The sequence below is a fragment of the Plecotus auritus genome (genome assembly GCF_963455305.1).
Source record: "Plecotus auritus genome assembly, chromosome: 3".
Taxonomy (NCBI): Eukaryota; Metazoa; Chordata; class Mammalia; order Chiroptera; family Vespertilionidae; genus Plecotus; species Plecotus auritus.
The window spans coordinates 103,211,901-103,237,102 of NC_137772.1; the positions used below are offsets into that span (position 1 = coordinate 103,211,901).

The 25,202-nt window shown below is 43.5% G+C and overlaps 1 pseudogene across 1 annotated transcript; it reads right to left on the reverse strand.

The window, feature by feature from the left end:
- Nucleotides 1-5,680: 5,680 nt before the first annotated feature.
- Nucleotides 5,681-7,372, reverse strand: LOC308244687 (nuclear prelamin A recognition factor-like; annotated as a pseudogene). Its single transcript has 2 exons — nucleotides 6,442-7,372; nucleotides 5,681-6,059 (listed from the first exon to the last, which is right to left on the reverse strand). The product of its transcript is annotated as a nuclear prelamin A recognition factor-like (transcript).
- Between the last annotated feature and the right edge of the window lie 17,830 nt (nucleotides 7,373-25,202).

A 25,202-nucleotide genomic window follows, 5' to 3' on the forward strand; every position in this document is an offset into this window, starting at 1 on the left:
TTTGATGTATTCCTATTTGTTTATTTTCTCCTTAGTTTCCATTGCCCTAGGAGCTGTGTCGGTAAAGATATTGCTATGACATATGTCTACTATTTTGCTGCCTATGGCGTCTTCTAAGACTGTTATGGTTTCCTGTCTTACATTTAAGTCCTTTATCAATTTTGAGTTTGTTTTTGTGTATGGTGTAAGTTAGTGATCTAGTTTCATTTTTTGCAAGTATCTGTCCAATTTTCCCTACACCATTTATTGAAGAGACTGTCTTGACTCCTTTGTCAAATATTAATTGAGATAATGGCTTTGGTTGATATCTGGGATCTCTTTTCTGTTCCATTGGTCTATGCGTCTGTTCTTGTGCTGGTACCAGGCAGTTTTGAGAACAGTGGCTTTGTAGTATAGCTTGATATCTGGTATTGTGATCCTTCCAACATTGTTCTTCTTTCTCAATATTGCTGCAGCTAATTGGGGTCTTTTACTCCAGATGAAATTTTGGAGAGTTTGTTCTAGATCTTTGAAATATGCCCTTGGTATTTTAATGGGGAGTGCATTGAATCTATCAGTCATCATCTTGAAGAAGCATTGATCAGATAGAGTGAACTTAAAAAGTAATAAGCATCTGAGTGTTACAAGAGCAAGTGGTACAACAGACTCTGCAGTGTCCTGCTCACATACCTGAGACCCTACTATTTTAGTGAGTTCTAGATGACTTTTGACTCCCAGTATCAGCACTGGAGAACAATATTTTTTTTTTTGTAAGTGCAGAAGGCTGCTTACTTGCAGAGTAAACTGGAAGCACTGAAAAATTAACAGCCCTCTTGGAGCCACCCTCAGCTAATGACAGACAGAAAATGGTGTATAAATAACCCAGTTCCATCATCTGTTGGGCAGGATAGTTTTGATGTATGTATTTTGTAGTTTCTTAGTTTTCCTGTGGGATTAAGCTTTAGCTACCCACTGTTTCAAATGGTTTAATATTCATATTTTATTTGCTGCCTTTCTCTATATCATTTTCATACTTCCATGCATTTGTTGCTTGTGACTTCCAAATACTTAATACTCAAATCCTTATGTTGGTGTCTGTCTCTGGGAGAACCCAAGCTAAGACACTTTCATTCAATATTTCTTTATTTCCCTTTTGAATGGAAATCTTTCTTATACTTCTCACTTGGGCTGAGATGTCTCCATTTGAATTATGATTATAGGGGCAACAGACTTCTGCAGCTCTTTCTCCTTCATTAAAGGTAATCCAGTCCATGTACCTTTAGGCTCCAGGACAAGTGGACAAACATCATCTGGGGATAGCTGATAAAACAAACCTTAAGTAACTAAGGCAGCTTAACAAAAGTCATGTGACATTAGTAGTAGAACTGGAAACAGAGAGGTTTTCTCAGTAGATTGTGTTTGTACAAAGACAACAGGGTTGGTGTCACTCTCACCAGACTGGAAGTACAAATGACACTCTTAGTGCTCCATTTTGTCAGCAGGAACTTACCATCTCTTAAAGAATGTGCCAATTATTTATGAGTGACTCCAAGTTGGCAATCCAGAATTTGCTCAGAAATCATCTCTCAGGCCCTTCTCTCTCTCTCTCTCTCTCTCTCTCTCTCTCTCTCTCTGCGCCCCCCCTCCTCTGGTCCATCTCCACAGCCCTGGAACTGGCCAAGTGTTCCTGATGAGAATGCCAATGTCTGCCAAGGCAGCTGTCTCCCATGGTTCTGACTGCCCTGATCAATTATACAGCCTAGGAATCTTCCACAACTCACAGCCATCATAATGATGTACCTGGTGAGAATATCCATGTCCTCATCAGGGAGCTGTCCCCCCTGCTCTCAGAACTGCCACTCCAAGGCTGCAGGGACAGTCCCAACACAAATGCAGAGCATTGTTCTTTTCCAAATATGTGATGCTGTACTGCAGGTGCTCTGGTTTTCCTTTTATTCCTCTTAAGAGCATCTCCTCAGCTTTTGACCCTCATTCCCAAATTCCCTGACAGTCCTGATGAAACAAAACATGCACAACCTCCCAAGTACAGACAGCAGTTTTCCTGCGCAAAGATGTCTCAAACCACTTTTAAAATGAAAGCAAATCTCTCTAAAGTCAAGTAAATATATAGAATAGAAAGTATACTTTACTTGTAGACAATATTTTTCATGATCACACAGAGCATTTTAGTCCCAAGAACCACAGGAGTGTTTCAAAAACCTTTCTCCAACTATGGTCTGAGCTTTGTATTTATACACCCAAATGGCCCACTTCAGTGGTTTTCCTGGAACAAATGGTCTCCTGAAGTTATATCTTAGTATTCATCGCTTTGCTGCCTAAATTACTTTGAAATGGCAGTGTTTTCCTTCCACCGCACTCTAAGTTCTTTCATTCCTATCATGTGTTCAGAGATCTTAGGACAGGTTTCAAGCGAGAAGTGCTATCTGCAAGAGAATGTTTCTCAAGCAAGTGGCCTAGGAATGGAACATCTTCACTGTAGTGGCAGTAGTGGAAAGTTTTTCAGCTGTCCTGAACATACACAAACAAGAAGGCTGACCACCCCAGAACAACAGGTCTGGGCTCGTCTTTATCACTTTGGCATCAACTTGTAGTCAACTTTTAAGCTCAGTTTCATGTTAGCCTATGGGCCCAGGCTTTCTGGCTAAAAGTGCCAGACTATTCCCTGATGCCTCTGAGAAAGGAGGTTGGGATTTTGAGAATGCAGGGCCACTTCCAAGAAGGGCCTCAAGGAGCCAGCTCTGAGCAGCACTTCCCAACCACCCAACAGGAAAGTGATCACCACCACCTCTTTTTAACAGACCTGCTAATTACTACAAAGTAGCCAGACTATATGAGAATAACTAGGTAAATCCTCATTTTCAATGTGAATATTAAAGCCTTCTCAGAGTCCTCCTCCAATCCAGACTCAGCTAATAAGGGGGAGTCTAGGGAAAGCTGATACATCCTGCTTAGCACAACTTTGTTCTGCCTCCTACTCAGTCATAAATTGCTGCACAGACTGTGCTGGATAAGTTGACATTAAGAATTATTAAAAGAACAAGTCAACAGTTGAGAAAATGTGCATTCATGGCAAGCATCAGTCCTCTGGAAGAGCTGGGGCAGAACAGAGTGAAGTGAGGAGTCATAGAGCCCTGGCCTCACAGCTCAGAAAGTTAAAAAAAGTCCCAGTGCTTACGGAGGCCCAGTGTGTCCCCTTAAAGAGACAGACATAAAGGAACCCAGTGGTGACCCAATGTAGCCTTGTCTGTGGTCTGGGGCTTTATATAATTACTATTTGGGTTTTACAGAGATTTGGGTATTTATGTGTTGCTTTAAAATTCATTATTTTTATTTTTGGCAGCCTAGTGGTAATTAATCTTGGTGGAGCATGGAGTCTCTCCTATCTGTATGTGGGAAGCCCTGGTTTCCTGTTTACAGTGGCCTGTAGAAACCCCACACCCAGAAGGGGTACTTGCTCCTTTACATTTCCCAGTGAAATCAGATCATGCCCAGCCTTGTGCTTCTCTTGCCCTTACTTCTTTAACTCTTGTTGTACCACTTAAGTATTCATATATGGTTTGTGTTCTTTCCCAGACTGTGCCCTTTTGGTGTAGATAAACACTGCCCCCCACCTTCTGTGCTGGGAGACAGTAGGTGCTCCATGAAAATAATTTACATGAGTGACTTTGGAGCTGCTTCAGGGGCTGGCATATGGAGGAAGGCATTTACCTGTGGCTTATAATTTGCTATTCAGGGGAAGCAGATATGCTTGTTAGAATTTAGTGTAAAATCAGCTTACACTTGTCTGCAACTTAAGTGTTTAGGTTGTAGAGCCCAGGTTTTGTAGAAGGCTTACTTGGGCATTTTCCCAGATAACTGTGATAGTCAGGTGGTTGAGTCAAGTTCTCTTATTAGGCCTGTATTACAGATGAGGAAACTGAAGAATATAATAGACATTAAATAACTTGCCTACGATCACAAAGTTTGCAACTTATGGAGTTGGGATTTCAACTCAGACATTCTTGACCCAGAGACTATGCTCTGGAGCAAGACATTATAGTGCCTTTCAGAAATTTTAAATACAACTGACATACCCACCCACCTACCCACTCACCCATCCATTAAAAAATTTAAGAACCTTTTGAAAGAAATAGGTTATATGTAATGACTATGTCTTTAAGAAATTTGTTAAATCTATCCCTCCCCTCTTTCCAAGCCCCTTATTGGCATGGACATGATAGAGAGTGTCCATAGTGAATAAAACCTCTACGTAGAATTTTGAAAGCAATAGCAAACATTGGCAATGGTGACAGTAATTTGGAATCCACTGAGTTTTTCCTGGAAAAATCAAGATAGAAATTGGCTGGAAAGCATATGATTTGTGATGTGTATGAAAAATTCTAGGAACTCTTTTGTTTTGTGGCATTCATGTTGGGTAATGTTCAAGGTGAGCCTTCACATGTTTTCTTCATTATGTTCTAAATGTTGAAGGAACTAGAGGCCTGGTGCACGAAATTTGTGCACTGGAGGGGAGGTGTTCCTCAGCCTGGCCTGCACCCTCTCACAGTCCAGGACCCCTCAGGGGATGTCTGCCTGCCGACAGTTGGAAATCCCTCTCACAATCTGGGACCCCTCACTCCTTATCGCCTGCCTGCTCACTGCTCCTTACCACTCAGTTCACTGCTCCTTAGGGCTGCCATGGAGGCAGGAGAGGCTCCTGCCACTGCCACTGCGCTCACCAGCTGTGAGCCCTATCTTTCTGTGTAGTTGTCTGTGGGCCAGCTGCTCTCTTCCTTCTAATTTAGAGCAAGCAGTATGTGAGGGCAGAGGGCTCTATTGTGGAACTCAGAGGGCTGCCTGGAGCTGAGGGGAGTGGCTGGGTCCACTGGGTGAGAGGTGGACACAGAGGACGCTATCTCACCCAATTGTGAGGCGGGCTGGCCAGCCTTCATCTGCCTGACCCCACCCAGGCAGGGACCGAGCAGGGTCTCCGCCTCTCCATTCTCCATCCTTCCATCTGTGACACCTGTCACCCTTGCCAGGCCTCCCCCAAAGTGAGTTCAGCTCAATCCCTGAATGTACGGAGGGGGGCCTCCACTCCAGTGCCCCCTGATTCCCAGCAACAGGACCTGGTCAACAGGACCTGATCTCAGGACAGTGGCCACAGCTGCAGAACATAGATCTGTTTCAAGAAAAGTTGGAAATGCAGACTTTCGTATGAGCCCCTATTCCAAAAGGTGACATTTATTCACATTGTGGCAAAGATACCTTCAAGAGTAACATAAGTGGGTAAAGTTAGGGCCAAACCGGGCCATTTCCTCATCCAATCTCTCTGAGGCGCATGGACAGAACCAAGTCTCAGCTCTTCGCAGGACACTTCCAGGGCTTTTTAAGCCTAAAGGACAGTAGTCTGTCTCCATTCTTGTTCTTTGAGATTTTTTCATTGTCGGATAAAAGGATACGTACATTGGGGCAATCCTCTCAAGATACAATATTCCAGTTGCACCCATGTGACAACGACAGCACCCCTCAGAGGGAGGGAGTCAACAGATGGGGAGTAGGGAATTCTGAAAACCAAAGTGATGACAGAGATGCTAAGCCTTTCCTTCACATGTCTGACACCCTTCTTCAGGTGGCCTGCAGGCCAGGCGTCTGCTGGACCTTTATCACTTGATGTCCTGGCAGGCTGCCCTGGGCCCTGCTAGGAGGTGTGCAGGGCTGCCTGGGCCTGGGGGGAGTCTCCCCCAGCCACTCCTGGTACAGGTCCTGCACATGGGCCCTGGTATCCAGGGGCCACACTGGGATGCCAGTGTAGATGCCTTCCATCTGCCGCAGCAGTGCCTGTCTGCATGCTGGTCATTCGCCTGGGCCTGGCCCCTGCCGCTTAGGCATGCCTGGCACAGGCCAGGACCTCCGCAAAGTGGCAGGGGAACTTGCCCCTCTACAGCTTCAGGACCACTTCTGGATGTTCCTAAAGCCGTAAGCAGCCTCAAAGCATAGCAGAACCTCTCTGTCCCTTTCAAGAGTGACCTCCTGGAAGTCCTTGTTCCTCAGGGTGTGGTAGGCGAGCACTCCCATGTCTGCACCAGCACAGCCAAGGGTTTGGCAAGCCTGAGGGGAGCCGGCAAAGGATGAAGAAAAGACAGACAAAGAGAATAAGCTGGGTCGAGGTGGATCTTCTGTGCCTGGCTGAGACCACAGAAAAGATCCAGACTGCAAGCTGAGCCTTTATTTTATAGTCAGAGGTAAACAAGGTAATTTACAATGTTCTTGTGAGTTTCACTTGTTTTGGCAGCACTTGCTGCACCTCCCACAGCCATTAGCTACCCAGGAAAGATCTAGGGAGCGTCACAAGATCAAGCTTAATTATGCTAATTGTGCCCTCTAAGCTGGGACTTGTTTGTGGCTTTGCCAACAGGTCAGTCTGAGGCTTAACCCTATAATGGCTCCCTACACTCCCACGTCCTCATTGAACAGCTCCTTGGCCATATGCCTGAAGATGTGTGCCAGGTACCCGTCGGAGCTGGCACACTCATGGAGCCTCACCTCCTTCTCCTTCATTTCTCCAAACAGTGTCCACGGTGGCATCATTCGAGGCAAGGTCACTTTGCTCCATTATCTGGACAATTTCACCTGAGGTAACATGCAGTCATCACCCTGGGAACTATGTAAAGATGTGGGAACATCTCCTCAAAGGGCCTCCTGTTTCTTGTCATAACACGGGGCCACAATTACATGGAAAATCTTGTCTGGGGACAGGTTCTGCAGTCTGGTGAAGTAATCCTTCACCAGAGAGCCCATGATCTGCTGGGGAGGCTTGGCCGTGCAGAAGTGGGGGTGATGGAGTGACCCAGCACACGCTCTGCATATCAGTCTCAGCTGGGGCAGGCAGAAGTCAGCATGGGTAGTCGGGGCTCTTCCTCATGGTGCTGGCAGTACCGACACACAAATTCCTTCTGACTCTCCAGGATGCTGAAGTCTGCAGCTATCTTCATGTCAAAGACAGTGCGCCCCAAGGCTTTTGAGAAAGCCACAGAGCCTTCTGGATGCATCAGTGACACTGAGGCTGAATTTAGCAGCAAAATAAGGCAGAGACTGAGGACACACGGACAGTGCCACACCTTGTGCTGTGAGGTATCACATTTCTTATTAAGGTTCAGAACACAGAAGAAGTCCTTGGTGTTCTGTTGAGAAATTTGGACTCCTTCCTCTGCGGTCACACAACTGTCACACAGGCAGTCACTCAGAAATATCTTGGCATCGGCCAACTTATGGAATTCTCCCTTCTCTCTGTTCTCCTGAGCCAGACTCCAGACGTTGCCTGTAGCATTCTCTTGGTCATCGGTTTTTGTTTTTTACTACATTCCTTTTGTGTGCAGTGATCACACTTCATCTGAGCTGGGTGGGCGGGGGCCGGCTTGAGTGACCTGGAGGAAACACAGGGAGAGAAGTAGAGCAGTTAGTCACTGCTGGTCACCCCTGGTGCTGCTGGAGGTATCCTTTCTTCCTTGTGGAGCATCTAGGGAGGGGAAGCGGCCATAGTGCCCGAGGCCGAGTTCCAGGAGGCCAGCAGTGCTCTCGGGATCATGCCAGAGGTGCTGGTTTGTTGATGTTTGGCCTGTCCTCTGTAGATTGAACCTATAGGACTACTAAGGAAGCCAGTCCACAGTTTCTCCCCACCTCCACCACGGATTGATTGGAGTCTGAGGGCCAGGAGGAGGGACCAAGAGGCCTGCCTTCCATCTGATCACCAGTTGCTGCTGCCACGGATTCATTGGAGCCTGAGGGACCCGGGTTCTCCTGTTAGCCATCACCTGATCAATGGAGCCTGAGGGCCAGGGGATGAACTGGTCATCAGTTTGGTCACTACAGACCCTGGGTTTTTATATATTAGGATACTCTGTTCCACTAAAGCTCTGAAGATTTATTTATTTATTTTTTTTGTCTATCAGGTTTTAATATGGTGTCTACCTTTCTTGTGGAGCTGTGGTGATTTGACTATGTACTTTTGGTCTAACTTTACCATCAATGAGATGACCTGGGACTACATCTGGTAACACTGGACAGCCACTAACCTCTTTGGGACTCAGTTTCATCATCTGTAAAGTGAATGGAAGGAATGAAATGACCACCAAGGCCTGCCCATGATTCTTAGTACTTTCAGCCACATTTCTGGAAGGCTAAACTTTCTACACGTGTTTCTTACATGTGCATCAAAACTTTTCATCCTTGGCACTTGGTTTTTGGCATACAAACATCTTCAGACAAGATTTCCTATCTTAGAAAAGAAAATTCAGAAAAAGTTATGGCTTCATTTTTTACATTAGACAGGTTAAAATATGCTTTCTTTCGATCTTACAAGTCATTTTTTCTTTACTCCTTTTCATAACTATTGAGTAGGCAAGATGTTCTGGTAGTCAAACAACCTTTAAAAGTAGAGCACCAACCTACAGCTGCTTCTAGAGGCTGCTCACAGGAATCACTTTGCAAATTAGCAGGTCTTTTAACAGGGATAAAATGCTGGTGCTTCCTGTTGATCTGTTGGCACATGTCCTAGAACAGTGGTTGGCAAACTGTGGCTTGCGAGCCATATGCGGCTCTTTGGCCCCTTGAGTGTGGCTCTTCCACAAAATACCACGGCCTGGACGAGTCTATTTTGAAGAAGTGGCATTAGAAGAAGTTTAAGTTTAAAAAATTTGGCTCTCAAAAGAAATTTCAGTCGTTGTACTGTTGATATTTGGCTCTGTTGACTAATGAGCTTGCCGACCACTGTCCTAGAATTCACTAATGTTGCATTCATAGTCTGGATTTGGGCCTTTTGTCTTCATTATCTTAACACCTCTTTGCTGTTAAAAAATCAATGTCATCCTGGCTGGTGCGACTCAGTAGGTTGGGCATTGTCCCATGTACTGAAAGGTGGCCAGTTTGATTCCCAGTCAGGGCATACCCGGGATTGACACCTGATAGGGGGCATGCAGGATGCAGCCGATAGATGTTTTGTTCTCACATCAATGGTTCCCTCTCTCTCCCCTGTCCCTCTATCTAAAAATCTATAATAATATATATTTTAAAAATCAATGTCAGTGGAAGAAAAAAGCAAATAGTTGTCAAAAACAGTAACAGGTTAGTGCCTGGAATAGAAATAATATGTGCTAATGTCTATTGAAGACTTAGTGTTTGTCAGGCACTGTTTCTAATGCTTTATAGAGGTGGGTTCTTTTGAAGTAGATATTATTATTTTATAGTTCCTCAACTAAAGTACAGAGAAGTTAAGTAACTTGACAAAAATCACACAGCTATTAGTAGTTTTCTGAACTTTGGCTTTTAATGCTGGGTGTGGGGTAGAGGTAGGTAGGATCCTGCTGAAGCATACAATGTATCTCAATAGGTTGGGAAGATAGAATTTGGAGAGAAATTTGGCAACTGTATTCTAATAGCTTTAATGTAAGGAAAATATTTGTGGGGAGAAATGCATGAAAAGTATTTCTAATCCTGGATGCTTCCAAATGAAAGTGATATATGCTACTTTCATTCATTCATTTGTTATAAAAATATTCACCCAATACAATGTACTGGATTCTTCAGAAGACAGAAGCCTGAAGTCAGAGGAGATGCCTGTGCTTCCAGTTATAGAAAATAATAGCCAAGTGATTAGGAAAAAAATGTTTTGGCCTTAAGTGATTTTATATAAATGCGCAGAACATGAACAATAATAAAACTTTGCAGATTTGGAAGTAATTAGAAAAATGTTATTTTATCAATATGACCAGGATGGAGCAGGCTTGGACTGACAAGTATAATGGTAGATTAAAACACACACACACACACACACACACACACACACACACACACACAACATCTGGTAGATCTGACATTTTTCAGAATATCAAGAGAGTGATTATGTTAGTGACTAGAGAAAACTGGTTGTGTTGTTTATGGTAGTTAGCTGTTAGGAAACCACCTTTTACATGCTTTTAGAAGTTCATTTTATTGAAGGGAACACAAAAACGAGCCACAGAATTCATAATGGGATCCCAGGGCCAGAAAAGTCAAAGAGAAATGGAGACAATGGTGGGAAGCCTCTAACACACTTGGACAATCAGACCCCAATAATTCAAAAAGAAAAGTTTGGTAAACAGGGAACAAAACTGTGGGGGAAGCACAGGGAGCTTAGCTTATTTCCAAAGATTTTGGCTGTGTTTTAGAAAAGGCCAGGTGGGTGATATAACCTAATCTGCATATCCAAAAGCTAAAGCCCAGAATAGCTGAGTGAAAACAGATTGCAAAATATGCACTGAGTGGCCAGATTATTATGATCTCTGAACGCATAATAATCTGGCCACTCAGTGTATATCCTATATAATAAAAGGCTAATATGCAAATTGTCCCCTAGACCAGGAGTTCAACCAGCAGGCAGGCCGGCCATCTGCCCATATCCCTTCCCCCTGGCCAGGCTGGCCGGACCCCACCCATGCACGAATTCATGCACCAGGCCTCTAATATATATATATATACTGAGTGGCCAGATTATTATGCATTCAGAGATCATAATAATCTGGCCACTCAGTGTATATAGGGTGTCCACAAAAATGTATACACACATTTTGAATAATTATAAAGGCAGTGTTTATTAAAATAAATTTTATTTTCAAAATTGAGCTGTCATGTATATATTTAACTATAATTGTAGTAAGAAAAATGGACATGTGCTCTCCACAGTTTTAATAGGTGGTAAATAGAAACATCACAGTTAGCTGGAGTCCTACCTCTTTGATTAATCATACTCAAGCAATATTGATGAACAGATTGAAAAATACAGGGAGGGCTTAAAATACATCTATTGTGGCTCTATTCTTGGCTTTGCCTTATTCAACATTTTAAATTTAAAATACAAAATGTAAAATATACATAAAAGAAAAAAGAACATAAAAACCAGAAGATACAAATCTCATGAAAAAGCTTCAGCATCTGCTTCAATAAGTAGGTAGTAATTTGAAGAAGACCATGCTAAAAATGATGAATTAACACCTGTAGTGGCAGCATCATGACTTTTCATTTAGATCAGACAACTATTATTCTAAGTTAATTTTGCTCTTTTTCAACGCCCAAATTTCTTATTTATTTCTGAAAAGTGAAATGATGACTATTAACATCTTCATATCACTTTCAGAAGAATCTTGTCAGGTGAGTGATGATAGATTCATACCGATGTCATCAGGAGTCTTCAAATAGAAGTCTGTTAATTCCCATAGTGTTTGTGTTTGAACATCTGCTTCATGGAATCATAATGACACTTTTAGAAGTTCATTTTATTGAAGGGGATATTATTGTAAATGCTTACAAATTCAGATGCAATTTAACATTAGAGATAAAAATTACTTGTTTTTATGGTGATAATGACAAATACTAATTTTGTTGGGGCCAAGTATTGTAAAAACAATGATTTTACTAAATTAAAAAATTTATGAAGCATAGATTGTGATTGATTAAGATATTCACATAATTAGAATTTTATCCAAACAAGCTGTAATATTTTACTAATCAAAACATATGTAGTTGTTAATATTTACAAATATTTATCCATCATTAGAGTTGCTGCCATTGAGCTACAACATTGTTGTATTTATCAAAATATTAGATAAATATGAAAAAATATTTCAGATGGTAGAACATGCTTTCTCTCTTTGCTGCCAATGATGGAACAGAGTTTCAGTATGCTGAGCCTTTGAAGAATGACTTTCAATCAACCTAGCTGTTCTTAATGGCATTGAACTTTCTATGAACAGTTCTGATAAATTTTGTTTGGATTTTGTTCAAAATCAGTTGGAAGTTTTAAATTGGTATATTCAAAGGCTGAAACATAAGAACCTTCAATTTTTGAATCCTTTGGGAATAGGAAGGCATTAACTAGCTATAGTAATAAAAGTGAAATATGCTAATTAGCCGAACATCCTTTTGGACGTCATTCCGGATGTCCTTCCAGACAAAACTGCAGCGGCGGGGGCTGAGGCAGTGGTGGTTAGGGGTGATCAGGCAGGAAGGCAGAATGGTTAGGGATGATCAAGCAGGCAGGCAAGTGGTTAGGGGCAATCAGGAAGGCAGGTGAGTGATTAGGGGCGATCATATAGGCAGGCGAGCAGTTAGGTGTAATCAGGCAGACAGGCAGAGTGGTTAGAGGCGATCAGGCAGGCAGGCAGGCAGGCAAGTGGTTAGGAGCCAGCGGTCCCAGATTATGAGAGGGATGTCCGACTGCTGGTTTAGGCCTGATTTTGCAGGGATCCCTGAGGGATCAGGCCTAAATTGGCAGTTGGACCAGCAGTTGGACATCCCCCGCAGGGTCCCGGATTGCAAAAGGGTGCAGGTGGGGCTGAGGGACACCCCTGCTGTGCACGAATTTCGTACATGGGGCCTCTAGTTGTCTCTATAAAAAGCAAGGGGGAAAAACAGAACAGGTTAAACAATGAGAACTCAAATGATATTTAAATTTTAATTTTGAATGATTATAATAATTGAACCTTCCAATTTATAATGGAATGTTGCTGTGCATGTCCAATTTGATGGATTTAATTCATGATGCATAATTAATACCTGATGGACCATTGGGTTTTACAGTCAAGTTGGTATCATTTGGTAAGGTGTAAAGCCTCTACCAGGGGCCAATAACTATCCATCGGGGAGTAGTTGTCATCAGAGGAGGACACTGGGGCTTGTTATGGGGCTAACGTTACTAGGCTCCAGTGACACTTTCCATACCTTTGGGTCTGTTGATAATGAGGTTTAAGTGGCAGGGCAGCTTGCACCACAGCCTGAGCTACTGCAGAATGCTTTTTTGATTTCTGCCCCACTCAAACCTAGCAGCCTATGGGGTACTTGATAAATAAACTATAGCAGCACATACCTATATATGGTATCTATTGCTTCCAAACATAAAAGATGACCACTAAACATCATGTTTCTTTCTTTGGGGTAGGTGGGACATGGTGCAGTGACTTGGTTCTTATTTAGAGAAAATCCCCACACGCTCAGCTCCACTGAACTCCTGGAAACTCAATATTGCAGGCCCACATGAACCTTCATAAGATCATGACTTGATCTCTGGCATAAAGATGTCCTGCTTAGGCATCTATGGTACCTGGTACCATATGCTCACAAGACCAATTAGCATAAATTAGCATACTATCATCAATATAATGAACAAAAGTGATGTTCTGTGAGATATCATGATGACATCATTTTAAAAATATCTTTTGGATTCTTCTTTTTAAAAAAATCATGATGAGATTCCATTTTTATTTTATTTTTGAAAATATTCTTTATTGATTTTTTTAGAGAGAGGAAGGAGAGGGTTAGAGAGGTAGAAACATTGATGAGAGAGGAACACCATCCATCCATCAGCTGTCTCTTGCACACCCCCTACTGGGAATCGAGCCTGCAACCTGGGCATGTGCCCTGAGCAGGAATCAAACCTCAAACAGTTGAGCCACACCAGCCGGGCATAGATTCTACGGGCCACAAAATTTGTGCCAGGGGCTCAGCCCTTGCAGCCACAGCTTTGTCTGGAAGGACATCTGGTCTAATTAGCATATTACACTTTTATAACACACACACACACACACACATTTTATAGTCTTGGGGGTAAGAGGTCTAATTAGCATATTACACTTTTATAACACACACACACACACACACATTATATAGTCTTGGGGGTAAGAGGTATAATATATCTACACATTATAAAAGAGAAAGATGCAAATTGATGGTACCTCTGCGAAGCCCACTAGCCAATCAGGAGTGAGTATGCAAATTAACCCAACAAAGATGGAAGGTTAATTTGCATATACAGGCACCCAGTGGCCTGGTCCTGGGAACACCCTCAGGACCCAGGCCGCTCCAAGCCTGCAGGCTTGCGTGTAGGCCCTGAGCTGCCGGGGTCCCAGAACGCCCCCGGCCATTCCTGGCCTACGGGTCTTGGTGCCGAGCAGCTGTGGGCGGGACGCCAGAGACTTGAGCAAGGCTGGAGCAGAGCTAGGGGTGCCCTGCCCAAGCTGCGGCACAGGCTTGATCTGAGCTGGGGGGCCCTGCCAAGCCACAGCGGAGGCTTGAGCAGGGCCTGAGCGGAGCCGGGGGGCCCTGCCCAAGCCGTGGCAGAGGCTTGATCGGAGCAGGGGGGCCCTGCCCAAGCTGTGGCGGAGGCTTGAGCAGGCCCGGAGACAGGGGGGTGTGCCAGCCTTGGCTTGCCAGCAGTCCTGCCTCTGCACGTGAGCTGTAGAGGAAACACCTTTTCTGACTGCTCATTGGCTAAGCTCCCTGTATGCCACTGGTAACGTTCTTGGTAACTTGGGTAATAAGAATCCAAAAAGGTGATCTAAGGTTTTTCTACCTCACTCCTGGAGGAAAAAATGAAGGTCCGCTGCTGGAGGGCTAAGAAATGCCATATCCTGCCCTAGCGAGTTTGGCTCAGTGGATAATGCCTCAGCCTGCGGACCGCAGGGTCCGGGTTCAATTCTGATCAAGGGCATGTACCTAGGTTGCAGGCTCCTCCCTGGCTGGGGCCCAGGTCAGGGCTCATTCAGAAGGCAACCAATCAAAGTGTCCCTCTCACATTGATGTTTCTTTCTGTCTTTCCCTCTCTCTTCCACATTCTCTAAAAATCAATGGAAACATATTCTCAGGTAAGGATAAAAAAGAAAGAAATTTCATATCCTATGAAAGAGACATCTTGAAAATGCCTAAAGAAAGTTGTCATTTTTTCATGGTGAAGGGACTGGAATACATGTTGATGAAAACACCTTGGCAGCTGCAGTGGCTGGTAGTGGCTGTAGCAACAGGGTGATGGGGCTGGCACCTTCCCCTGATTAGCCCAGTCGCCTCCTGAAGAGGGAGGCCAGACTGCGGCTTAGGCCCGCTCCCCATAGGGAGCTGGCCTAAGCTGTCATTAGGACATCACCTGAGGGCTCCTAGTCTGTGAGAGGGGGCAGGCTGGGCTGAGGGACGCACCCCCCCGCAGAGCATGAATTTTGTGCACCGGGCCCCTAGTCCTATATAATAAAGTGGTAATATGCAAATTGACATCACTCCAACACACAAGATGGCCACCCCCATGTGGACACAAGATGGCTGCCACAAGATGGCCAGCAGGGGAGGGCAGTAGTGGGCGATCAGGCCAGCAGGGGAGGGCAGTTGTGGGGGGGACCAGGCCTGCAGGGGAGTGCAGTTGGGGGTGACCAGGTTGGCAGGGGAGGGCAGTTAGTGGCAATTGTGCTGGCAGGGGAGGGCAGTTAGGGGCGACCAGGCCTGCAGGGGCGGACAGTTAGGGGCAGCCAGGCCTGCACAGGAGGGCAGTTGGGGGCGACCAGGCCAGCAGGGGAGGGTAGTTGGGGGTGACGAGGCTGGCAAGGGAGGGCAGTTAGTGGTAACTGGGCCAGCAGGGAAGGGCAGTTGGGGGCAACCAGGCCTGCAGGGGAGGACAGGTAGGTCTGACCAGGCTGGCAGGGGAGGGCAGTTAGGGGTGACTGGGCGAGCAGGGAAAGGCAGTTAGGGGTGACCAGGCCAGCAGGGGAGGGTAGTTAAGGGCAATCGGGTCGGCAGGGGAGCAGTTAGGCGTCGATCAGGCTGGCAGGCAGAAGCGGTTAGGGGCAATCAGGCAGCAGGCAGGCAAGCAGTTGGGAGCCAGCAGTCCTGGATTGTGAGAGGAATGTCCCAGATTGGAGAGGGTGTAGACTGGTCTGTGGGACACACACACACCCTCCCCAAGCACGAATTTCGTGCACCGGGTGTCTAGTGTGTATATATATATATATATATATATTATAGTCTTGGGGGTAAAGGGTGGAGTAAATCTAAGTATTGACTCTGCCAACAAAGATAATACAAAGGGAACTACAGCGGTGATTGTCATATCATCCATTATCATCATCGGACTGTGCCTGCCATAATCTATAGCTATTCTTCATGACTCATTTGAACTTTACCAAAAACTGTGAGTAATTTGGGATGTGGTAGGAGTCACCAATCATTTGCCTCTCAAGCCTTTGACGGTAGCACTAGTCTCGGCAATCCCTCTAGAGATATAGTTTGCTTTTGTTTCACTCTCTTGACTAAGAGTAAGTTTAGGGGATGGGAGTATACTTCCTGGGGTTTCCACTGGCTCTTCTACCAAAACAGTCTTCACTCCACAGATAAGGAAACAAGTGAAGAGCTTTTGCCAGTTACTCTGTATATCTATTCCCACTGCACACTGCACATTGCATCTGGATCTAGGAAAGAAATACCAAATGAGTTCACGGTTCCATTGGCTCTACTGTTAGGTGAACTTAGGCTACAATTCCTCTAACACTGATCCATAATGCCATACTCTAACTGGAGGCTCACAGTGGAATTTTGGATTTCTGTGTGGTCAGTGCACAGTAACTGGTGAAATATGAATGAGGTCTATGTACCAAGATCAAATCAGATGAATTTCCTGACTGTGCTAAAGTTGTGTAAGATGTTAACATTAGGTTTTTGGAACTTCCCTATTCATTTCTCTGTAACCCATAAATCTATAATTATTATTTCAAAATTAAAAATTTTATATCGATTTAAAAATTCTTACTTTGGTAGGCTGTTAAAAGGATTAGAGAATAATGCATCCAATACAATGTGTAGCAGAGTAGGTTTTTAATCTGTTAATTTCACACAAATACAGACATATATTAGTATACACATCTGCATTTACAATATGTTAGTGTCTTACTCAGTGAGACACAGGCTTTGAGTTGTTTGTCTATCAGATGTAATATGTGTGTCTCACTCTGTATTCTTATTTCTGTTTTGTCCCAGGGCACTGCTGATAAGACAGCTGTTGGGGGTGAAAGTCCAACCTTGGCCCCAAATCAAAGAAGCTACTGGTCACCTTTTAATGAGAAGGTGGCAATAGACTTATTACATAGCCCCTGGGATATGTGAGTTCCAGTGAGGAAGCCATATTAGTGGTGGTAGAATATGATGATGGTGGTAGTGACAGTGGAAAGAGCAGGACTGAGAAGTAGAGGGACCTGAGATGGCTAAGGGGAGTGATCAAAGACTTCACTCTGGGTCATACATCAAAGAACTGTGGCTCTGGCCCACTCATGAACAGGTCTGCCATGAAATACAAGGTTAATGTTTATTTCCTACTAATGCTTTCTTTAGAGCTGGGCATGATGTCTAAACAGAGAATTTTTAAAAATTTATTGTTGATAGTATTACAGATATCTCCAATCCCAACCCCCCTCCCCCACCACACACACACTTTTCCCCTTTCCTCCCAGTCCTACTCCTGCTGTCCCCTCAGGTCTTCACTACGCTATTGCCCGTGTCCATGGGCTATGCATACAAGTATATAAGTTCTTTGGTTTATCTCTTCTTATGCCCCAAACCCACATCAAGGTATGTCAGGCTATTCCATACCTCCATGCTTCGGGTCTTATTTTGTTGGTCAATTCACTTTGTTCATTAGATTCCACAAATAAGTGATATCATATGATATTTGTCTTTCTCAGATTGGTTTATTTCAGTTAGAATAATAGTCTCCAGGTCCATCCATACTGTCCCAAAGGGTAAGAGATCCCTCTTTTTTTACAACTGCATAGTATTCCATAGTGTAAATGTCCACAGCTATTTATTATTTATTTATTTATTTATTTATTTATTTATTTATTTATTTTTAATAAATCTTTATTGTTCAGATTATTACAGGTGTTCCTCTTTTTTCCCCCCATAGCTCCCCTCCACCTGATTCCCCACCCCACCCCATGCCCTTACCCCCCCGCCACTGTCTTCATCCATAGGTGTAAGATTTTTGTCCAATCTCTTCCTGAACCCCTCACACCCCCTTCCTCCTGAGAATTGTCAGTCCACTCCCTTTCTATGTCCCTGATTCTATTATATTCACCAGTCCATTCTGTTCTTCAGATTTTTTATTCACTTGAATTTTAGATTCACTTGTTGGTAGGTATGTATTTGATGTCATTTTGTTGTTCATAATTTTTATCTTTACCTTTTTCTTCTTCTTCCTCTTCTTAAAGAATACCCTTCAGCATTTCATGTAATCCTGGTTTGGTGGTGATGAACTCCTTTAGCTTTTTCTTGTCTGTGAAGCTCTTTATCTGACCTTCAACTCTGAATGATAGCTTTGCTGGGTAGAGTAATCTTGGTTGTAGGTTCTTGCTGTTCATCACTTTGAATATTTCTTGCCACTCCCTTCTGGACTGCATAGTTTCTGCCGAGAACTCAGCTGACAGTCGTATGGGTGCTCCCTTGTAGGTAACTAACTGTTTTTCTCTTGCTGCTTTCAAGATTCTCTCTTTGTCTTTTGCCCTTGGCATTTTAATTATGATGTGTCTGGGTGTGGTCCTCTTTGGATTCCTCTTGTATGGGGTTCTGTGCACTTCCTGAACTTGTAAGTCTATTTCTTTCACCAGGTAGGGAAAGTTTTCTGTCATTATTTCTTCTAATAGGTTTTCAATATTTTGCTCTCTGTCTTCTTCTGGCACCCCAAAAATTCAGATGTTGGTACGCTTAAAGTTGTCCCAGAGGCTCCTTACACTATCTTCATATTTTTGGATTCTTTTTTCTTTTTGTTTTTCTGGTTGGGTGTTTTTTGTTTTCTCATATTTCAGATCTTTGGTTTGATTCTTGGGGTACGTTGATCTACAGTTGAGTTTCTGTATATTCTTTATTTCAGATAGTGTATGCTTAATTTCTGACTGGTCCTTTTCCATTTTTTTGGCATTCTCATTGAGGTCCTTGAAGGTCTCATCAAGTTTCTCGGTGGTTTTTAGAAGATTCTTGGGTAACCTTATAAATGTGGTTCTGAACTCTATGTCATCCAGTAGTTTGCTTTCCTCCACTTCTTTCATTCGTGACATGTTTCTTTGTCTTGGCATTTTGCTGCTTCCCTGTGTTGATGGAGTGGCTTTGTGTGGTAGGTGACCTATAGGGGCCAGTAGCTCAGCCTCCCCAATCACCTGAGGTGGATGCTCTTGGTATACCCCTTTGTGGGCTGAGTGCAAAGTCTTGGTGTAGTTAAGCCTTGATTGCTGTTGGTACACTGGGAGGAACTGACCTCCAGGCCAATTGGCTGTGAGGACCCGCTGTGTCTATAATGGAAGAACTGCTGCGCTGGAGACACGCTTATGGTGCAGGACTTGTTTCAGTGGGGCTTTGGTGCTCACTGAGTCTGCCTCTTGAGTGTGTCACTTATGGATGTGAGGAGTTGAAATCTGGTGTCTCACACTGACCACTAGGTACACTGGCTTCTGGATCTCCAATGGGGTGCAGGTCAGCTACTGTCTGAGGCCACCCAGCAGGAGCTACAGCGAGAACTAGAGTTTTCTCCTCTTTGCTTGGGGTTTGGAGGTTTTGGAGCTGTCTGACCTGGGCTGCAAGTTTGCTAGTTTAAGCTGCAATAGGGCAGGCCATTTATATGCAAAAGCCCCTGTGTGGAGCTTGGGTGGGTTTGTAGATTGTGTGGGGCGGGGTCTCAGGGAGTCACTAGGCTAGGGCGTGGCAAACAGCGATGGCTGGCAGTAAGCCGGCTCTGTGTCTCTGACCGTGTCTCCCATCCCGCGCCCCAGCACAGTAAACAATTATTCCTGCGCGCAGCCCTGTTAGCAAGCCTGACTCACTTTCCGACCCGATGGCAGACAGTCCAGCTTCTCCCTGTAGGAGTTTGGGTCCCCCGCGTCTCCCCAGAAACTGGAGTTCAGAGTAATCGGGAGCTTGTCTCCCTTCGGGTTGAGAAAAAGCAGCGCTTCCAGTCGCCAGCCCGATTCGTGCGCCTCCGTACCTCAGCTTTTCAGTGCTTGTGCACCTCTCAATGCTCTTTTCTCTTTCCTTCTAGTTGTAGAACTTCCACTCAGCCAGCTTCCCGTGGTTCTGGGTGATAGACGTTTTGTCTTTTAGTTGTAGTTTTGAAATTGTTGTGCGAGGCAGCAGTTTAGGTGTTTACCTATGCCGCCATCTTGGATCCTCCCCTGTCCACAGCTTTTTAATCCATTCATCTCCTGATGGGAACTTGGGCTGTTTCCAAATCTTAGCTATTGTAAATACTGCTGCCATGAGCATAGAAGTGCATATATTCTTTCTGATTGGTGTTTTGGGATTTTTAGGATATATTCCCAGAAGTGGAATCACTGGGTCAAACTGAAGTACCATTTTTAATTTTTTGAGGCAACTCCAAAGTGGTTGAACCAATCTGCATTCCCACTAGTAGTGAACTAGTGTTCCCTCTTCTCCACATTCTCTCCAGAACTGGTTTGTTGATTTTTTTTATGACAGCCATTCTGATTGGTGTGAGGTGATATCTCATTGTGGTATTAGTTTGCATTTCTCTGATGATTAGTGACTTTGAGCATTTTTTCTTATGTCTCTTGGACATTTGTATGTACTCTTTAGAGAAATGTTTCTTCAGGTCTTCTGCCCATTTTATTATTGGACTAGATGCCTGGTGCATGATATTTGTGCATGGGGGTGTGTGTCCCTCAGCCCAGCCTTCACCGTCTCCAATCTGGGACATCCCTCTCACAATCCAGGACTCCTGGCTCCCAAACGCTTGCCTGCCTGCTGCCTGATGGCCCCCAACTGCTTCTTCCTGCCAGCCTGATCACCCCTAACCACTCCCCTGCCAGCCTGATCATTGCCTAACTGCTCCCCTGTTGGCCCGATTGCCCTTAACTGTCTTCCCCTACAGGCCTGGTCGCCCCCAACTGCCCTCCCCTGTTGGCCTGGTCACCCCTAACTGCCCTCCCTTACCAGCCTGGTTGTCCCTAACTGCCCTCCCCTGCAGCTTGGTCCCTCCCAACTGCCCTCCCCTGCAGGCAGGGTTCCCCCACAACTGTCCTTCCCTGAAGGCCTGGTCGCCCACAACTGCCCTCCCCTGCAGTCCTGGTCCCGCAACTGCCTTCCCCTGCAGGCCTGGTCCCTCCCAACTGCCCTCCCCTGCTGACCTGATCACCCACTACTGCCCTCCCTTGCCAGCCATCTTGTGGTGGCCATCTTGTGTCCATATGGGGTTGACCATCTTTGACCACATGGGGGTGACTATCTTGTGTGTTGAAGTGATGGTCAATTTGCATATTACCTCTTTATTATATAGGATTGTTTGTCTTCCTTTTGTTGAGTTGTATGAATATATATGTGTATATATATATATATATATATATATATATATATATATATACTTTATATATATATATATATATATATATATATATATATATATATATACTTGATTTAAATTCTTTATTGTTTAAAGTATTACATGAGTCTCCTTTTCCCCCATTGACTTCTCCCCGGCTGCTCCCACCCCCCAGCACATGCCCTCACCCCCCTACTCTCTGTGTCCATTGGTTATACTCATATGCATGCATACAAGTCCTTTGGTTGATCTCTTACCCCTTCACCCCCTGCCTTCCCTCATAGGTTGGACAGTCTGTTCAATGCTTCTATGTCTCTGGTTTTATTTTTGTTCATCAGTTTACGTTGTTCATTATATTCCACAAATGAGTGAGATCATGTGATATTTATCTTTTTCTGACTGGCATATTTCGCTTAGCATAATGCTCTCCAGTTCATCCATGCTGTTGCAAATGTAAGAATTCCTTCTTTTTTACAGCAGCATAGTATTCCATTGTGTAGATATACCATTTTGGAAATTAAGCCCTTATCAGATGTTCTCCCGTACAGTGGGTTCCCTTTTCATTTTGGTGGTGGTTTCTGTTGCTGTGCAGAAGTTTTTTATTTTTATATAGTTCCATATATTTATGTTCTCCTTAGTTTCATTTTCCCTAGGAAATGTATCCGTAAACATATTGCTATGTGAGATGTCTGAAATTTTACTGCCTATGTTCTCCTCTAAGATTTTTATGGTTTCAAGCCTGAGATTTAAATCTTTTATCTATCCTGAGTTTATTCTTGTGTATGGTGTAATGTGTATGGTCTAGTTTCATCATTTTGCATATGTCTGTCAGTTTTCCCAGCACCCTTTGTTGAAGAGACTGTCTTGACTCCATTGTATGTTCTTGCCTCCTCTTTCAAATATTAATTGACTGTAATGGTGTGGGTCAATTTCTGGGGTCTCTGTTCTGATCCATTGGTCTGTAAGTCTGTTCTTGTTGCAGTACCAGGCTGTTTTGGTTAAAATGGCTTTGTAGTATAGTTTGATATCTGGTATTGTGATTCCTCCTACTTCATTCTTCTTTCTCAAGATTGCTGCTGCTATTCAGGTTCCATATAAATTTTTGGAGTATTTGTTCTAACTCTGTAAAGTATGCCATTGGTATTTTAATAGGGATTGCATTGAATCTATATATTGGTTTGGGTAGTATAGACATTGTAACAATGTTAATTTTTCCAATCCATGAACATGGTATATGATTCCATTTGTTTGTAACTTCCTCTATTTCTTTTTTAAAATGTCCTGGAGTTTTCCAAGTACAGGTCTTTTATCTCCTTGGTTAACTTTCTTCCTAGGTATATTATTATTATTATTATTATTATTATTATTATTATTATTTGCAATGATAAATGGCATTGCCTTTTTAGTTTCTTTTTCAGAGCATTCATTATTGGTGTATAAAAATGATTTTGTATCCTGCTACCTTACTGAATTCATTGATTAATTGTAGTAATTTCCTGGTAGAGTCTTTAGGGTTTTCTATATACAATATCATGTCATCTGTGAATAATGACTGTTTTACTTCCTCTTTTTTAATTTGGATGCTTTTTACCTTTCTTCTTGTCTGATTGCTGTGGCTAGGACTTCCAGTACCATGTTGAATAAGCATGGTGAAAGCAGATATCCTTGTCTTGTTCCTATTCTTAAGGGAATCACTTTTAGTTTTTGCCCATTGTTGGCTGTAGATTTGTCATATATGGCCTTTATAATGTTGTGGTACGATCCCTCTATTCCCACTTTGCTGAGAGTTTTTACCAAAAAAGGGTGATGGATTTTGTTGAATGCTTTTTGATATGACCATGTGGTTTTTACCTTTTAATTTTGATGTGATATATCATATTTATTGATTTGCAAATATTGTACCAGCCTTGTATCCCTGGAGTCAAATCCCACTTGATCATGGTGTATGGTCTTTTAAATATATTGCTGGATCTGATTTGCTAATATTTTGTTGAGGATTTTAGCATCTGTGTTCATCAGGGATATTGGCCTGTAATTTTCTTTCTTTGTAGTGTCTTTATCCAGTTTTGGAATTAGGATAATGACTTTTTTAAAAGAGCTTGGGCATCTTCCTTTCTCTTGAATTTTTTGGAATAGTTTGAGGAGGAAAGATGTTAGTTCTTTGAATGTTTGTTAAAACTCTCCTATAAATCCATCTGGTCCAGGACTTTTGTTTACTAGGAGATTTTAAATTACTGTTTTAATTTCATCAGTTGTTATTGGCCTACTCAGGTTTTCTGATTCTTCCTGACTGAGTTTTAGTAAGATTGTACATTTCTAGGAATTTGTCCATTATGCCCATTTGTCCAGTTTGTTGGCATATAGTTGTTCATAGTATTTGATTATAATCCTTTGTATTTCTACAAATCCATTGTTATATTGCCTCTTCTATTTCTGATTTTATTTATTCATGTCCTCTCTCTTTGTTTCTTAATGAGTCTGGCTAGGGGTTCATCAATATTGTTTATCTTTTCAAAGAATCAGCTCTTGGATTTATTGATTTTTTTGTACTTTTTAAAAGTCTCTATGTCCTTTATTTCCCCTTAATCTCTATTATTTTAAATATATAATTAAAGTTAATTCTGTTGCTATGACTTTCTTCATTAATAGATTAGTATTTTAATCGATTATTGCAAGACTAAATTTGAATTAAATATGTATTCTCACTTTATTGCATCTTAATTTTTCAGATTCCTATGTTTTTCATTTGCTAAGTAATTCTATCTAATAAAGAGGGAATATGCTAATTGACCCTCACGCCATCCCGAAGATGGCAGCGCCCACAGCCAATAAGGAAAGAATATGCTAATTGACTGCCCCGCCCTCCAAGACGGTGGTGCCCACAGCAAAAAAGGAGGGAATATGCTAATTGGCTGCCCTGCCCTCAAAGATGGCAGCACCTACAGCTAATAAGGAGGGAATATGCTAATTGACTGTCCCGCTCTCAAAGATGGCAGTGCCCACAGCCAATAAGGAGGGAATATGCTAATTTACTACCATGCTCTCAAAGATGGCAGCACCCACAGCCACAAGATGGCGGTGCCCAATCCCCTCAGCCCTGCGCGCCTGCCTCTGGAGTTCCCCAGTCCCTCAGCCCCCCAGCCGCCCAGGGCCAGCCCGAGGTGCAGGCAAGCCTCAGATGGTGGCTGCCCAGCCTCCAAGGGCTGCCCAAAGCTCAGGTAACCAGGGCCGGCCGAGGCTTGTGCTGCTGGCAGTGACAGCAGCAGAGATGTGATGGGGCGTCACCTTCCCCTGATCACAGGGTAGCCTCCCACCCCTGAGAGCTCCTAGACTGTGAGAGGGGGCAGGCCGGGCTGAGGGACCCCCCCGCCTCCAATGCATGAATTTTCATGCACCAGGCCTCTAGTATGCTTATAATGTGTAATCACAGTGGCTCTATCTGAATATAAAGGAGCATAAAGACAGAGCACATAATATGTGCCTAGCTTTCCTCAAGTCTCCTTCACAAGTTTATCACGGCCTTCAGTGTCTCCAGATGGAGTACACACTCACTAGGAACTCTCTAAAATTTGAAAAAGCCAGAGGATCCAGAAGAGGAGTTGTGTGTTTTTTTTAATCCTCATCTAAGGATATTTTCCTATTTATTTTTAGAGAGAGTGGAAGAGAGAGAGAGACAAGAGTGAGAAACATCAATGTGAGAGAGACACATTGATTGCACATGCCCCGACCAGGGTTGGGGATTGAGCCTGCAACTGAGATACATGCCCTTGATTAGAATAGAACCTGGGACCCTTCAGTCACCAGGCTGATGCTCTTTCCACTGAGCCAAACTGGGTAGGACCAGAAGAGGAGATTTTCTTTAAAAGGAATATTTTTCTCTAGTGACTTGAAAATTGCATTTATTATGATAACAAACAAGCATGATATGGAAGTGAGGCAGTTCTATCATGGCAGAAACATGAGCAGAGCTGAAATACGGAAATACCATAACTGTCTCAACCAAGAGGAACACCTGTTGGGAGACTGATAGCATGGCTGCACATGACCCTCTCTGATGTTGTTT